The 18,474-nt window shown below is 38.3% G+C and overlaps 1 long non-coding RNA gene across 2 annotated transcripts; it reads right to left on the reverse strand.

The window, feature by feature from the left end:
* Positions 1-2,917: 2,917 nt before the first annotated feature.
* Positions 2,918-12,058, reverse strand: LOC116154281 (uncharacterized). Of its 2 annotated transcripts, XR_010381445.1 has the most exons (5): positions 11,983-12,058; positions 4,930-5,053; positions 4,267-4,512; positions 4,060-4,134; positions 2,918-2,950 (listed from the first exon to the last, which is right to left on the reverse strand). It is a non-coding gene; the product is annotated as an uncharacterized LOC116154281 (long non-coding RNA). The 2 variants fall into 2 exon arrangements; XR_004138093.2 differs by lacking the exon at positions 2,918-2,950 and having other exon boundaries at positions 3,820-4,134.
* Positions 12,059-18,474: the final 6,416 nt, after the last annotated feature.

Raw genomic sequence — 18,474 nt, forward strand, 5'->3', positions numbered from 1 at the left:
TTGAACAGAAATCTGTTTCCTTCTCAAGTTGGAAAAAAAATCTAATTAAAATAATTTCAAAAGATTTTTGCTTATAGTCTGAATAATATTTAAGTATCTGTTGTAGAAAGGGCTTTCATAAGCATGGAGGACATTGAAGGACAGAGAGGATGTCTGTAGTCCTTTGTCACACACTTCCTTTCATTTCAGGGGCTCTATCGGGTTGACTTCTTGAACTCTCGGTGAAGCTCACTCACAGATCTTTCTGGAAAGAAGGCCCTACCAGGAACTCTCCAGCAACAACTGTGAGTACCCGCTGCCTGGCTGAATGCGCACTGGTTGGCAGTTACTAAGCACTTTCTCTAAATGTGACAGAGGAAATCAGTGCCAAGACACCATCCATGGACCCTGGGAGACTGTGAGGAGCGTTTCACCCTGGGGCAGTCTGCTTTCCTTTCTTAACAAAGGAAATCAAACTGATTTATGATAATACATGAACTCAGATGCTACAGGATAAATGGAAAAGATTTAAAAGATTTTTGCATGTTCTCTTCTGATTTTGATGACATTTTGATGACTGTTAAGTAGCATCGCACTGGAGTTGAAACTGAAGGTTATTGCTTAGCAATCATTATCTAAATAATAATAACTGCAAGAACCAAACTGAGTATCTCCTGTATGTGTGTCACATCTCAGCATGGCTCTGTGCAGAACATATTAGGTATTACTTGTTTAATCCTCACAACAACCCTGTGAATATCACTATCAACTCAGGATCCCAGAGTGTAGGGGGTGGAGGATATTGTACATTGGAAAACACATGGCAGCGTGAGTGGTGCTGGGATTTACTCAAAGGCATAGGATGATTTAGAGATCACAAAATCTGGATCAAATCCATGTGTTCTGCCCTCTGCGTCTCATGATCTGGCATTTCTCCAACTAAAGAGTTTCAAAATGAGAGAAAGGGAATGACTCTTGAATATGGAAATACATTTATCTAAGGGTAATCCTGTCCTTCTGTTTATTTAATGCCCTTCACTGAAACAACTGTTTTCTATCAGTAGTATAAATGCACATAATATAATTCAAAGATTTTTAAACACACAGGACAAAAGTTTCGCTTGTTACATGGCTGTGTGCTAATCCCTGAAGTTATTGGGGCTTTTCTTTTCACACGAACATACTTGGCGAAGAAAAGATTTGCATAATCTCTAATACTGCCCTGTGGTCCTGAATGAATTACATTTTCCCATTATAGTCCTTGCTTCCCCACATTCTCCTGATGACTCTGAAAAAATAGACTAATTTTCTATCAGGGAAAGGAAAAGAGGCCATTAGTTAGTGTCTGGAAAGAATGAAGGAATTACTGAGCTATTTACAAGGTCTGCACATGTGGAATCAATCTAAAATTCCATCAGATGGTTCAAAAATGTATTCAAATTATGTAGTTTTGAAATTCTACATTTTGGAATTTGTTTTTTAATGAGAGGCTTTTTAGGATGGTTTGCCTGATGAATATCCCCTTTCGTAAATCTGAATAATAAATTGTTTATAATAATATATAAGCCATCTTAATTTACATTTTATCCCTGTTTTCTGAATGTCAGTGCAAGTCTGACGAGGTGTATTACTGCTCCCTCCCTAGTGGGGATGTGATGACCACAGCAAATTGAAAGAAAATCAGGGCAAGGATAAATCCCTCTATTCCATTTGGCTCCTATTGTGATATTTGCCCATGAATTGGCGGTCATATTTAATTAGCCATAGTCTGATTTCTATGCAAGCTTTTCCTTAAAGAATATGATAGTGTTTAAGCACATGTGGACTTTCAAATGAGATTCCTAAAGCAATAAACTGAAAGGAAATGAATGATACACGTAGAATTGGATATCTATTAGAACTCCTGCAATGCAACACTTCAAAATTTAGTTGAACTTGGTTAAAGTATGTAAATTCCTAAAGTCAGTGAAATGCAAAATGATATTTCAGTTATGTGCCCACTAAGATCCGTATTCCTGGCTCAGTACACACTTTCACCATGTGTGTGTGATAACAAGGCTGGAGGTGTGGATGAGGCATGGAGGTTGCAGCATGGAATTACTGTTAGGCTAACTTAGCTCTACCTTTCTGTGCAGAGCTCTCACACATCGTTTCTTCTGATCTTCATAGCAGTTCTACGAAGTTAGATATTATCATCTCCCTTTTACAAATCAAGGAGCTTTTGTAGATAGCGAATAATAGGAACAGTGCATGGAAGACAGCATGGTATCATGCAAAGAAGATGGACTTCGGGATCAGACAGTTTCAAAATCCCAACTTCACCGCTTAGTGCATTGATGAACTATGAATATATTGTTTAAGTCCTTTAAGTCTTATTTGCATCATCTGTAAAATGGGATAATTCTACCAACCTCATGAAATTGCTAAGAGAACTGAAGACAGTGAGGTGTGTGGATGGCCTCACCTGTCCCAACTCAGCTTTTTCTGGAAGATATGAGTCTTAACTCTAGGAGACTCCAACCCCCCCAGTGCTTCTTGGATACTTGGCTGAGATCTCTTTTCTGACATTTCTGACATTGGGGCACACTTTCTTGGGCCCTGTTGCTGAAGCCATAGGGAGCCCCTGGTGAGAGAGGAGCAAAGTGACCTCTACCCCTGATGAAAATCATTACTTTCCTGATGCCTCGCTACACACATCTGGATTTAGTCATCATTCTCCCCAAGGGGTAAAGATCTACAGATGTGTGTGTACAGTAAGAATTACATGGTCTTGCTGCTTATAGTTTACATGCTTTGCTTTTAGCTACTTTGTGGGTACACGTGTTCACCAGCTGTGAGAAACTGCTCTACCCACGCGCAGAATTCTTATCACTCACAACATACGTCTCTTGAGGCCCCCGATGTGCATGGTTCGGGCTGTTTGTGACATGCGGGGTATCTATGGCTTCATGGCATGACCTATCTCAAACATCTGCAAAGGAAGAAGAGGACAGGCACTGGTTAAGTTCACTCCCCAAATGGAGAAGTGGGGGAGCAGGGAAGGAAATTGTGTACAACATTACGCAGGGAGCACATGATGAAGTGGACTGGGAACCTGTTACCCGTCTCTTGTCCACTTCTCTCTCCCCAGAGGGAATGACGCTGCCTCGACTCTTGGGTGTCACACTCACACCCTTATGCGTGCTCACAAGTGTACTTTCCAGGGACACCACTGCGGAGACCTCCACCCACCCCCACACAACTTATATTTAGCTCTGAAGACAAGGGTTCGCTTGACCTCAGCAGAAATCAAAGGGGAGGGCAGACTGTTGGGGCCTGGAAAGGGGAGGAGGAACTCAAAGAAGTGTCTCTGTAGAAACTGCAGGAAAATCTCTGACCTTGAGGTCCTCGGAGAGGAGGCGGTCTAGCCCCCATGATGACAGAGTTGAATTAAAATAAAAATGCTTCCAAATATCTGTTGCCAGGAAGCAGATGACATGCTAAATTACTCTGCAGATTGACTACTTAATTCAGCGATTTCCTGAGTCAGGAGTTGCCAGAAGAGCCATTTTGTCCTTTCTGGCAAAAAAACCCACTGGGATGGCTGTCTCCAGTCCTCTTTCCTGTGCTTCCTGCGTAGGAAGGCCTGTTTCCTGCAGAGAGATGCCTGATTAGACGGCACTATTTTGGTAGGCTGGGGACGAGGTAGCAAGCGAGGCCTTTCCTTTGCAATTGATTCGGGAACAGTGTGGATGTCACAGACATCACAGAAATAGAAATTCTTTCAGAAAATGTAAAATAGGGAATCCAAAGCAAATTAGACCCAGTAAGAGTTCCAAAAGGTTGTACAGTAACATTTTCATCTGTTTAATTTTAAGTGTTTTGAGATGCCTGGTTTATTTTTGTGTGTAAAGAATTCTGCTTCTGTTTTAATGCAGTTTCTTAAAACTGAATTTTGAGCAATGGAATTAATATTTACAGAGCAAATATGATGCTGCTAAGGGGTTTAATGCTGGTAAGGGTTGACTTTGAGAAGCTAGTCTGGCAGTAGGCTGGAGCTTTAAGACTTGACCCTGAGCCAGTGTGGGGATTTTATAGGACCTGATGGATGAGCTGTTTGTATCCCAGCTTGTGACTCTTCCTCTGGGTTCTTTCAGCAGTGCCTTTATCTGGTCTCTGAAAGAAGTAAAGTGGATGAATTAGATGCATATAACTCAGCAAAGCTAAATAAATACAAAGGTTAGGACCTTTGGGCAAAAGGAAATGAAGGGTAGGAAGTAAGTTGAAACCACAAATGAATTTGCTCACAAAACATAGAGGGTGAAGATCTATTTCTTCTCATACTCGTTTGGCACTGATTCCATGTGACCTCGTGTTACTGTGTGTGTGCCTTGTGGGACACTCGATCAGACTGTTAGCTTCTCCAGGGAAAGGCTGCTGTCTTGGGCTTCTCTGAATTCTGTGTCTGGTTCAGAGCCTTACTTGCAATCTGCACCCCATAAAAGTTTGCTACCATTGATGGTGATGCTTGAGTTTCTTCTCATCCACAAGCTTCTGTCACAGAATACCAAATATTGCAACATTGTTACACACATTAACCATGATTTTGGGAGTTGTTACTATGGATCACAGGGTGTCCCAAGTTAATTGCCTTTAAGCAAATTTGGGATTACTTCGTTGAATAATTTCAAATTTATACTTTTAGGCTTTTACTCCAATATCTGAGTGTTGGTTAGAGAGCTCCTGTCACTAAGAGTATTTGTACAAAAGAAAAATGTCCATTGACCATGGAATGTCTTAGAGCAATTCCTTCTCTGGTGGAGGGGGTGACTAGTTGACTCTATTAGCTGATTCTACTCATTTTATGATCTCTTATTTTACCACAGCAGTGATTTTGTGATCGAAGCTCTATAGCTTATTCTCATATTCGGTATTTCTTTAATCCTAAAGAAAAGAACATAAAATAAGTACTTGACAGGTTGCTTTCAAGTTTCTGCCCTTGACCTTTTGGGTGTTGCTTCCCAGTATGAGGACTCTGCAGGCCTGAGGGGTCTCTGGATGTATCATCTGCCAGTTTGGGGATTTGTTATCACATCTGCCAAAGAAGATCAAAAAACAAAAATTGAAACAAAAGTGAAAATCTGAAGCTTTCCTTTTGCCTTTTTTCTAACAGCATGGTTGAAGAGTTTAGGGGGAAAGAAGTCAAAGATATTAACTAAAATGAAATTTTGGCAATATTTAAATTAATAATTTTGGTAATTTTTAAAGATTTTTATTAATAAAATATTTTATTAGGCAATATTTTATCAAATTTTTATTTTTAATCGAGGTAGTATATTTTATTTAGTATTAAATTTGGTAATATTTTATCAAATTATTATTTTATTATCTATTGTATACATTATCAATATTTTATTAATAAAATATTTTTATTTTATGCTATTCAAGTGTATTAATGCAGGTAATGAATAACTAATTCTGGTATATATCAAAAATCAATAATTAATTTAGCATATATCCAAATAAAGGAGAAAAAAGTTCTTAAAAGTCATTAGCTCAGCTTGTAAATAAGGCATGAATATAAATTTATCCTGTCTTAATCTGCATTTTAAATCTCTTATTTGCATCTCATCTCCACCAGATGACCAATTTAAAATAGAGAACACATCTCAACCAGAAGAATAAATGGGAAAAATGGAATGGAAACTTTTGGAAAAAAAAAATAGTTGTGAGAGGTAAGGAGGGACTTTCTACATATTAAATTGCATGTTAGAGCAATAACATTTAAATCCATGTGGTGCTGACAGAGGTATCAACTGCCCAGTAGTCTAGAAATAGATAATATTATAAAAGATCCTCCGATGTATATAAAAATAGCATCACATATCAGTTTGAAAAGAACATTCAATAAATGATGTCAGGACAATGGCTACTTATTTGAATGAAAATCTTGCTAGATTTGCATTTAATAATACACACCAAAATAGATCAAAATGGGTAAAATAGTTATACACTAAAATGAAGTCATTAACAACTGAAAGAAAATACGGGTACTTGTGTATTTGATCTTATTATGGAAATAAGCTTTCATTTAAAAAAAATTTTTATCAGAGCATCTTTTCATTTTATTTATGTATTTATTTTAGTGGAGGTACTGGGGATTGAACCTGGGACCCTGTGCATGCTAAGCATGCACTCTACCACTGAGCATACCCTGCCCCCTAGAAATACACTTTCTAAGAAAAAAAAAGAAAACTTAAAGGGAATAGTGTTACATTTGATAACATAAATAAAGAAACTTTAGAAACTTTGTGTGTCTATTTAAGTTGATTTTTCATAGCAAAAATTATTGAACAATTTTTCAGCATATACAACAGTTACCATCAGTATATAAAAGGCTCTTATAAACCAATAACAAAAATATCAAGATACCAAAGTATTGAGTAATGATATTGAAGAGTTAATTGACAAAAAAAATGTTCAAATAGCTAATAAACATCACAAATTCAATCTCTAATAATCAGAGAAATGCAAATAAAATCAATGTGATATTATTTTTCTCTCATCAAATTATCAGAAATTTTAAATACAATGTCCTGTGTTTAGAGGCACTGCTGATGGAGATAAAAATAGATACAACTTTGTGGAGTACAATTTGAAATGTATATCTGTAAAGCCTTAAAAATTTGCCCTTCGATCCCAAAATTCTACTTTTAAGAGTTTACCCAAAGAGAACAATAAGAGATGTACCCAGCGAGTTATGTGGGAGTATATCCACGTAGCATTGTGTCTTATGTTACAATATTGGGAAAGTGTTCAACAATAGGGAATTAATTCAATAAAATTTGATAGAGCCATATCATGGCCCATTATGCAATCTTTAGAACTTGTGTTTCTAAGAATAATGACAAAATGAAATGCTAATAACATATTCTCATAGAAAAAGTAGAATAGAAAACAGTGTGATCTGAATATCGGAGGATGCGGAAGGGACAGGAAAACGAGAAAAAGGATGTGTTTATGTGTCTAAATTAAGAAAAACAAAAACAACAACAGGAACAAAAGAAATCAGAAGTGATCTGTAGTTTTTTCTGTTTTCTCTCTTGGGGGAGGATGGATATTTCTTAATATTTTTATAGTTTTTTAAAATACTTTAAATTGCTATTTTTATAGGCAGAAATGAATCTTACAATAAATGCTACTTTTTTTTTTTTTTTTGGTTTGTTTTTGCTAAGAGCACATGGAAACATATTTTTGGGTGCTGTGGGCAATAAGCTTTCCCAGAGCAGAGTATTGCTAGCCTGTGACAGCTGGGCTTATCTGTTCTGTCCAGTCAGGACACCAAGAGAGCTGGCTGCAAAGTTGGCGGGGCCCTTTCTGTTCAAGTGACTCTACTCAACAATACATATAACTTGGCAGTTTTTAGGGTCAATAAAAGGTTTGTTTGAAAATGAACCACATGAAAAATGAAACATGGCCAGTGACTGTAGAATGGCTTTTCCATGATGGGCCTTTTATTTTGTGGCCTGCTTCTCTGTTGCTCTGTCTAGATCCTCTGCCCTTACAGTGCAGGGTCATGAGGCAAGCTAGGTGGACTCTGGCGTTCACACTTTCTGAGCATGCTTTTCAGGGGTGGGTCCATTTCCATGATGAGTAAGGGCAGAAATCTGATGGAGAGCTCATCCAACAGGAGTTGCTGCCCGGCACAGAGACCTTGGCTAGTGTCCAGAATGTGTGTTAATTATTGATCAGATAGGTTTTTCATTCCAGCTCCACTGTGTCTACTATTCCCATGGGGTTGAAGGTTAGGAAGATCTCAAGTAAATGATCGCAAGTTCTTTTTTAGAAGACTGGGCACTGCTTCATTGCATGGCTAGCAATGTGTAATAATTTGAAAAAAAGGCAAGAAGCTTTTTTTTTTTTGCCTAGAATTAGATTAAACATAATCCTTGGCTTCACATACACATACACATCATTGGTCAATGCAAAGCACTTATTTTAGTTTTGTTTGGTTGTTATTTCTAGTGCAGTAATCACTCATGAACCCACTGCCTCATCTAGCTAATGGTCCTCCACAGTCCATTCTCTGCTTCCCCTTTCCTGACATACATAACCACATCCTGAATTCTGTGTTCATTATTTTCTTGCTATCCTTTCTAATATTCTTTCTGCTAATCTCTACATATCCCATAATAGTATAATTTTTTAAATTTTGTTTTTGTTTTATGTAAAAGGGTATCCTCCTTAGGCAATCTTTCAGATTCAGCCACACGGTTGCGTGTTGCCGTAGTCCGTCTTTCTTTGTTCAGTATCCCATTGTGTGACTGTGTCACAGGTTGCTCCTCCACTCTCTCATTGACAGGCATTTGGGCTACTTCCAGATCTCTGTTATTCTGAATCATGAACACCCTTGTACATATCTCCTGGTAAACATGTTCAGAATTTCTTAAGTATATGCCTAGGAATGGAATTGTTGGGATCACAGGGTAGGGGAATGTGAAACTTTGGAGCTAAATGCCAAAGCGTTCTCCAAAGAGTTTTACAAACTTATCTTTTCACCAGCAGATATTTCAGAAATGTCTTATGGATATAAATCTTCTCCAACATCAGGTATTATCAGACTCTCTAACTGCTGCAAATCAAATGAGTATAAAATGATAATCATTGTGGTGTTAATTCATATTTCCAATTGAATGGGTATAAAATGATATTTTGTTGTGAAATTGATGTATGTTTCCCTGAACTGAAGTTGAGCATCTGTTCATGTGTTTATTGACCATGTATAATTCCTCTTCTGTGAAACGATTGATCTTGTCTTTTGTCTATTTTTCTATTGGGTTGTTTTTTGCTTTTCTTGTTGGTTTATTGATTTTATATATTCTTGATACTAATCCTTTGTTGGCTCTTGTATTTCAGATATTTTCTTTCAGTTTTTGATTTGTCTTTCTATTCTATTTAAGGTGCCTCTTGATACATTGCTTAATTTCAATTCTTTAATTTTAATGTGGTCAAATATATGCCATTTTTTTTTTTTGCTTTTTAAAGTTAGCATGCTGTGTGTTTTATATCTTTTCCTACTTGAAAATCTAAAACTATTGACTTATATTTCCTACTAAGAGCCAAAAATATTTGATTTTGACATTTAGAGAGAGGTATGTTCTTCTACTTCAAAGCAAACTTAGGTTAACATCTGTCCCTTAAGATCTGGTGGAAGTGACAGAAGTGTCTATTGACTCAGATCGTGTGCAGTGGGAAAAACAGCAGGCCTGACAGATCTAAGATACTCAGTGGAGGTGATAATAGCCCCCTTCGATATCCAGATAACAGGGCCCTGATTAAAAGTAGAAGAAAAAAGTATATCTGCATTCAGGAAGTTACACATTTTCCAGCAGACTTGATCATGTACACCTGGGAGCTTCTCAAACAGACACATGATCCTTAAAGTGCCTGAGCCTTTTTATTGGATGGGAGAAAGTCACATACTATTACTCAAAACTATTGAGGAAAAACCAAATTACGTTCATTTTAGAGATATTCATCTGTTTTTCCTAGTTCAAGCATTCAAGTCCAGTTTTCCTGATGGGGCATTTCAAAAGGTAACCCCTTCTACAGGTTTCCTTCTGTTGCAAATTCTCCCCACTATGCATGGTTGTAATAAGAAGAATTTTATAGGCATTGAAGAAAAATGAAATTTTCCAGCTATTTCCTTGAAGCCTCTCCTCATGTTTTCCCTCTAAGGTATACCCCTTTTCTTCCTATGTATGTCCTTTTTCCATTTCTTCCTCTGCTTCCAGAGCCACCTAAGGCACCGGGGGGCAGCAGGTGGAGTTGTAATCCCCTTGTGAGTCCGTGAGGCACAGTCAGTGACTACTTGCTGCTGTCTTGTCAGTATCCATATGCCTCGTCTTGGAAGTACTGCCTGTGACTCAAGTTGTAACAGGTGTCTGTGAGTGGGCTGTGGGCTTCCTGCTACCGGATTTGTTTCTGTTACACTTCGGACAATAGTTGTGGACACTGGCACCTCGAATTATAAAGAATAATGACTAGGGTACAATTAAATATCCCCAGACTTTAAAATAGCATTTGTATGCACTAACAACTTCCTGTCAAATGAAAGATTGCTTATGACATCCTTATAAAGGCAAAAGCCTTTCCCTGTTTGTCAGCCTTTGCAAGCTGGCCTTTGAATCAGGCACCGTGCCTTTGATCTGCGAGCTATTCAGTAGTCATTGTTTCTGGCCACTGGAAATTCAGGTGCTTTGGGGGAAATTTGGTAACTAAAAACCTAAGGATTCTTTGCAATATCATTTAACTATATAAAAAGGTCCTCTGAGTCTGGTTATAAAATATAACCAAATGACTTTCAGCAAGAAGCCAAAAAAAAAAAAAAAAAAAAAGAAACCAAAAAAACTTAAAGGCAGTTAAGTCAATTCCTAAGCAGTTATTAGGTGCTGTGATGAAATGGGGTTACTATCCCATTTTTACTAAATCTGGAATTAATTCTGAAGGTACCAAAATTAAGGCTAAAATGAGGGCAATTTCTCCAGCAAAGATTTGGCCCATGGGTCAGGGCATTTCACAGAAGAAGAAAATATTTAGCCAGTACACAAATAAAGAGCTGTCCAATATCAATAGTGGTCAGGGAAAGGCAAGTCCAAACCAAAACAAACATCATTTTGTACTTAGTTGATTGGCAAAAGTTTTAAAGTCTGATGTTGTCAAATTTTGGAAATGACAAGGATCAACAGGACCTCAATGCTATTGCAGGGAGCATGCATTGGTGCAATCTGTCTGGAAAATAGGTTGACATTGTCTCCTAGAGTTGAATATCACGTACCCTTTACCCCAGCAGTTCTGTTTCCGGGTATGTACCAAAGAGAAACTTGATGTCAGTAGCAGGAGTCATGTATTTTAACTGCATTGTTCATCACAGCAAAAAACAAGACAGGGGCCAAATTCCCATCAACAAGACAGTGGAATAATGAGTATTCACTTGATGAATATTGTACATCAATTAGAGATAGTGAACTACAGAGACGTGAAATAACGTAGGTGAATCAAAGTTAAAAACAACCAAAATAAGGAGACGTATTTTGTAAAGAATGCTTATAAATGAAATAATACTACTTTAAAAGAAATTGAGGGATTCATAAATACAAAATTTAGGGTAAGATTTACCTCAGGTCAGTTGAGTTTTGGGATTGGAGTGCTGAAGACTAGAGTTAGATGGAGGTTAGGGTCATTTTTCTGGCTTTTTGTTTTGGAAAATATATCTGTGGTTGTGTATTGCATTTATCAGAACTAATTGGAAAACCAATAAAAGCAGGCCATGCATTATTAATAATAAGTGTGACTGAAGTTGGTTCCACTCTGCCACCTGAGGTCTGCTGTCCAAAAAGAAAAACGTTTTCCTTCTGAAATGAGCTATACAAGAATTTTATAAAGAATAGAAAGCACAGGGTCATGACACATTTGAATTCTGACACTGTCCTTTGCTAGCTGTATGATCTTGAGCAAGTTACCTAACCTCTTGCTGTTTTAGTTTTCTCATCTGTAAAATGCAATTTATGTTTGTGCTTTCCTGATAGTGTCATAATGAGAATTTATTAGGATCACACTTGTGAAATATAGTGAATTTAGCTTAGTGCCTGGGACAGGTTAAGTACTAAAAAACTATCAACAACACGGTCCTACTGTACAGCACAAGGAACGATATTCAATATCTTGTAATAGCCTATAATGAAAAGGAATATATATATGTATAACTGAGTCACTATACTATACACCAGAAATTAACACAACATTGTAAATTGACTATACTTCAATTTAAAAAAAACCCAAACTGTTGGCTAGTATTATGAACAATAATAACAGTAGTTTCATATTACTTGGATTGATTAGGCTAAAAGTGCAGCTTCTCCTTTATTTAGTTCTGTTCTCATTCACAAGTTTTTCCCAGCTATTCTCGTCACTGTACCTTATTTTCACTTCTCAGTCAATCCTAGGTTAGACTTGAGTGCTCACCTGTATTGACTTTGAAGAAAGATTCTTCCCTGTTGAACTGCAGACCCCATTCTTTGGCTTCTTGCTACCGCTAAACTGGCAGTATGTGAATGGAACTAGCCGAGAAGTCTCCGACTATATAAGGTGCTGGTAGAGGCCTGTAATTTCTGACGTAGGCAGCTCGGGCAGTCAGAGAAATGAGATAGGAAGGATGATGTGGCTTTGGCAATGTAAGTGTAAGTGAAAATAAAGGTTGCTGGATGAAAAGATTTCTTTCCGTAGGTATGCTTTAAAAAAATCTAAAATGGCTCATATATAGAGAATCTCTATCTTCATCACATTTTTCTCTATGCCAGTCAGAAGCAATGCTAAGCAGAGACTTGCTTTTTCATCTAGTGATACGCTTTGATCTAAAGAGCCCAGTGAATTCTAATTTTTTCTGATAACAGTTAAAATATAGATTAAAAAACAGTTCACTGAGAATAGAGTTACATAATTATAACTATATGATCGTATAAAATTATATGTAAGACTTCTGTACTGAAATTCTAACCCATGTACAATGTGGGATATTAATTACGCTTTTTAACAGTTTGAGGTTCCCAAATGAGAAAAAAAAATTGACAAAAATGAAAAAAGATAAAAATTTTGTGTATATATGTATATATGTGTGTGTATAGATATAATTACTATTTTTGTAGTTACTGAAAATTTTTAGTTGCACCAAAATATAAAATAGTGCATTAAGCTAAAAGATAAGTTTGCCCTTCCTGAAAAAGTTGAATAAAAGAACTTCTAAACTGCAGTAAAAAATAAATAAATAAACCCTGTATCATAGCAATTTTCCATTTATTTGTAAAGAAAATTCCCAGCTGAGCCACTTCAAAAGAAATTTCAGGAGACCTTTGCCCTTGGCTCTGTGTGATTTCGATTGAAAAATCACTGTCAGTGCTGGTTGAGGAATTGTGGAGCATGAAAGATGTGTTCTGAAACAGGATGGGAAAGGGAAGATGTCCTAGTTTTTTGGAAGGGGAAGATGTTTAAACTTCTTAGACCACAAAGTGGAAAATTTGACATTGATACTGAAAACATTTCAGAATAGATTATCATAATGAGCCCATAGAAGGGGGAGAAGCGAGATGAATAAGAACTCCCCTTAGAGACTCACTTCCACTTGGTAAGACCACTGAGCTGGCAGATTACGCAGCTCATGGTCTCTTGGTGATTCCGCAGCTGGGTGGGAGGGCAAACTTTTTGGAACCTTAAATAGCTTGATGGGATGGAACAATGGGCCAAATCTAACAAGATAAAATTGACACATTGTAAATGATTATACTTCAATTAAAAAAAATAAAAGGGGGAGATATAAAGGCTGCCCTTAGTTCCAGAAAATTATCACTGCAAGCACAGGAGGAGCAGGCAGATTGCAAGGCCAAATGCAAGGTTTAAGCAGATTGCACCCTGCACCCAGGTAGCTGGCTGAGGATGTGGCTGGGGACTGTGTCCATCCACAGAGAACACTTCTTCCTTATTTGTAAAGAGGTGCGGTAAAGCAGAAGGATGAATGCTTGGAACAGTACAAGTTAGGGATTTTGATTAACTGTGGACTCAACGAGTTACTGCTGTAGGATGATCACCATGAGTTGGGGAGGGTATATTCCTCGACGTGCCATGTTCAGAACAAGAGTGGCCAGTGTCCAAGCTGAGCTGGACATACTGATGGTGGAAAGAAGGACAGTGGTCAACTGGAAAACGACAAGAAGAGAAAAGTGAAAAGCTCTGGAAACGGTGATCTCTGAGGAATAGCAAAAAGGAGAATGTTTAGTCTGAAGAAGGGAAAATTTAGAAGCGCCATGAAAGATTCCTAGCAAATAAACATGAGCATAGGACACTGCAAAGCAGGGCGTCAAAGGCCAAACTGATATTAAATAATTTTTTAAAATATTTTTAAAAAATAATTTTGCAGTTGAGATTTGAAAAAACACATCAAAATTTTCACTATGAGGACATTTGGAACTCAATTTTCTTCCCTTAAAGTATTTTTATATTTTTATATTTTGAAGTACAAATTGCCTAAAAGGCGGGGAACATCATATCTTTTTAAGATTTTAAGACTTCATATCTGAAGTCTTAACCAAGGTCATAGAAGATCTAGAACTTCCTATCAATTTGACATGTCCAAAACTGGAGCAGACAGTGTTGTCAATGGCTAGTGTGGCTAAGGCTGAGAGCAGGCACCACTTCCTGGGTGTGATAAAGAGGCAGTTTGTACACTGGATAAAGTGTAGGGCTAGACTGCCTTTGTCTCTGCACGTGCTGAGATTCTATGAGTCTGAGAAAAAGCAATTTCTCTTAAGAAAGAGGAAAATTGAGATCACCAGTTTGTCTGGTCCTTCGCAGAGAACTGCGGAACTAAAGAGAGAATTCTAATACTTGTGATGCAGGAAGCTAGGGTCTGCTCAATTTCTCCTTCTTCCTTTTGAGTAATTAACTAGGGTCACTTCGTGAATCCCCTTCTTAGGCTTGGCATGTTAACAACTGAGGCTTGGGACATAATACTGTAAGGTGAGGGCTAGTTAGCTTTTGAAGGTTTGATTTCAAAGCAAGCAAATTAACTCACAGCGATTTTATGGCTATAAACTTTACTGAAAACTGCAGCTGTCTTTGTCAAGCATGCTCAGAGTAGCAGGTAGGCAATTGAAGATGGCTGGGTGAGTTAATATTTACTTTCCTGCTAGAAAAGCAGATAGATAGATAGATAGATAGATAGATAGATAGATAGATAGATAGATAGGTGTGTGTGTATGTTTGTGTGTGTCCAGTGACTGGAACGTCTGGTGTTTCTTCTCTGTCACAGTGAGACCATCATCCAGAGGTGACTACCGCTTACCACCCCTTTGATTGGACCTTGAGCTTATTTTGCAAAAATATCAAATGCACATTTCCTGATGCTATATATGGATGTATATCCTGTATTAAGCTAAAAGATGACAATTTGTCCTTCCTGAAAGAGGAAGTATGTACATATACTCTCATGAAATTATCCCCATGTAACAAATTGTCTACTAGAGAATAATTTGATTTTCTTTGGTTATGTCCTTATTTTATTTATTCTCAGGGAGAGCATCGACTAGCTGATGAGACAGCAATAAAAGGAACAGGCAAAGCCACTCAGAGTTTACCACACCCCCAATATGCTCCTTCCTGTGTCAGCTACTGGGCTCTTAGTCTTATAGTGGCCTTATGCTAGGGAGGTGGGGGGGAAGGGCTGTGTGGCAAACTGATGTGGAATGCCTGGATCCTATTGAAATGAGACAACGTATACAGCAAAAGCAGCCCTGAAGAAGAAGAAGAAAAAAATCACAGTACGAAGATGCACGTGGATAAGAAAGCAGCTGTCACATCACTTAGTTTTGGTCATTTGCGTTTCATTTCTTTGCAGTGGCCTTTGTACCATGTGGAGGCAGGGCAGTGATGGGTTTGCATCAGAAATACTGCTCCTATTTTACATGAGTTATGATCACAGTCTCAACAAACAGCCTGAGCTCCTTGCTTTTGGCTAAAGATCAGGGAAAACAGACCTTCCCAGCAGGGTTGACCTGGAACAAACGGGTACTTGCTGCATCAGTGAAGCAAAGTCGAAGCTGGGGGCACTCTGAGATGATACGTTCCTCCAAAGTCAGGGCATACTGTGTAACAGAGCAGCAGGGTAGGTGAGGGTATAACTTTTTTAGGAAAAGCATTCTCCATTGCTGATTGGTTACACTCTTGGAATTAGCCATGTTCTATGCTAATTTCTGCCAGGCGTATCAAATACCCTTAGTAAAGTGAGTCACTAAGATTTTGTACCTAAGGGATATATTGTTAAGTAACGTGAACTTTGAACCTAATCCCTTAATCTAAATAGAGCTTCAGTAATAGAAGTCTGCCTCCAGACACACGGTTATGTAACTTTGCTGCTTGAGCCTCCTGGTGTGGGATTGTTTTGTTCAGCCAAGTCATCACCATGGTTACCTCCTCAACTTGGGTGTGACACAGAGCTCTGTACAAGGAAGGTGGTGTTCTACATGTCTTAGACGTGTGTTCCAGCACTGATCAGTAGTCTTTTTAGTCATGGGCATGTTGCAATAGGAATTATTGAATGTTTAGGAAAAAAAAGACAACTTTAGGAAGCTTTTGAGAAGAGAGGAGAGAGAGAGAGTGCATGTGCATGGCAGCAACAAAAGAAACAGAGTACGAATCAGCACCAGATAGTCCTCAGCTGACACACTGGGTAGATCCGATCAGACAATTCAGTGTGTTTCCTGTGCTCTGGAACCAAGTCACTGCGGGATTTAGGAGCATTCCAGAGTTTCTTTATCAATGGGGTCAAACATGCAAATTCTTTCCACTTAAGTAAATCGTTGTTATCCCAAGACTCTGAAAGCCAAGTCAAATTTCTTCCACTGAAGGAGATATATCTCATATTTGGTATATTTTTCTAATTACATAAATGTTTACTGAAATTCCTTCCAGGATAATGGGTTGAAAACTTGGAGAGACCATCTATTACACGACAAATTGTTCCTCCAAGGATGGAAAACTTTACTTGACATTAAATTCCTGACCAAAAATGCCTGTAAGAGACGAGGACAGATATATACATTGAAACCACAAATACTGGCGCTACTGTAGGTGGTTTGGGGGAAAGGGTATGGATTGGGAAGAAATGTTTGAGATACTAGAAAATGCAGAATAAGGCATTAATTGCCAACTCTAACTTTTATTCTTCTCGGCACACAAACATAATACACTGTGGTAGACTTTAAATGATCCATTTTGTATTCATTCTTGGTGGAGAAGGCCCTGAGGTTGAGGAAGGGAGAGAGACTACAAGTCTCCCTTATTTGAAACTTGGGGAGGGAGAGAACAATGGAATCGATCCTGTTCCACATTTCAGACAAAGTCACAGGTCACCATTTAGCTGTCTCCTAGGCAGAGGGAGGGACACCCTAGGAGCAGAATGAAGGAGGAAAGAAGGGACGAGGGAGAGAGGATATGATGCAGTGGGGACAGTTTTCATAGAGCGTCACTCTAAGTGCCCTCCACACTGAGCACCATGATTACTATGAATTCCTTCACTATTACTGGTCACAGCCAGGAGGTGGTCAGGTCACTGAATATCTGGGTAGACCAAAGGAAAGATAGGGTGCTTCGGTCTATAGACTCACCTATTAATATATAACTCTACTTATAACTCTCCAATCTCCATGTGAAACATCAAAAAAAAAAAAATTGCTGTGGGTGTGTTTTAAATGAGATTTAAATGAGCGTGATATAAGGCACTACTTTTTAATGATTGGCAAGCCACAGTGATAAGTAGACAGTAAACCCATGAGTCATCCTTTACTCCTCCTTTCCCTCCTACTCCATCAACTAGATGAGCTGACTCTACTAAAGTGCATCTTATGGTTATGTCCAGTTACCTTATAGTTACGTCCAGTCTCCCCTTCTCCCCCACCTCCTACTGCTTTATCCAGTTCAGGTTCTAATCATCTCTTGTCTAGACAGTTGTACCAGGAAGTAGCCATTGAAGGTCTGCCCTGTCCTACCCTCTGCTAAGAGCTTAGAGAGAATTTAAGAAGACACAAGTGGGTGCCTACTTTCATGGAGCTTACATTTTTGAAGGGAAAGTGAGAAACCGATTGCATAATTCGTTATTAATTAACACGTTAACGGATGCAACAAAGGGTAAGTGTAAGGTGTTTGGGAGCATACAGAAGGCACCTAAGGATGGCTTCCTTGAGAAACTAATGTATGAGTGGAGTTTTGAAGAATAGGTAAGAAGTAACGTGTGTAGAGGGGAGATCCAGACACAGGGAAGAATATTCCAGGTGACTCTTTGGCATGAAAGAGAGTTGGAAAGGCTAAGAATGCCAGTGGTGCTGGTGCAAGGAGAGAGGAAGGAAAAGGCAAGGGCTAGAACTCAGGGAACTTGAAAGTTGGAAAAGGATTCTAGTTTCTTCTAGGATAATACACATCCTTTGGCATGTAATACATCCTTTGGAGATCAGTTTATATGTCTTCTCCTCCAGGCAGCCTTCCCTGATTGTCTCTCTCTTTTCCCCATCTCCCTTCACTGTTTGGTGCCCATGGTTTATCACTGCACACAAGTTAAGGCAATTATTTGCTATGGGTCTCTATCGCGCATTTGATGGTGAGCGTCTTGAACACAGGAACCACATACTGTTTATAACCCCATATAACCCCAAATTAAAGCTTTCCCAATATTCCACAGAAGGGTGACAGTCTGATGCCAGTAAACACATAACTGTTGTCCAGGAGAAGAAAAACATCCTGAAAGGTAGGAGGAATAATATGAAATGTTGAAGTTTTTTTTAATTTTAATTTTTAAAGTTGGTTTTCAAGAAAGTGTGCACAGGGTTTCAGAATTTGTTTTTAAGAAAACTATTTATGGGTATTTAGAATTAAATATTCTTTACCATAGCCATACCGCACCGCTTCCAACAACCA

Source organism: Camelus dromedarius, chromosome 6, assembly GCF_036321535.1.
Source record: "Camelus dromedarius isolate mCamDro1 chromosome 6, mCamDro1.pat, whole genome shotgun sequence".
In the NCBI taxonomy this organism is placed as follows: domain Eukaryota; kingdom Metazoa; phylum Chordata; class Mammalia; order Artiodactyla; family Camelidae; genus Camelus; species Camelus dromedarius.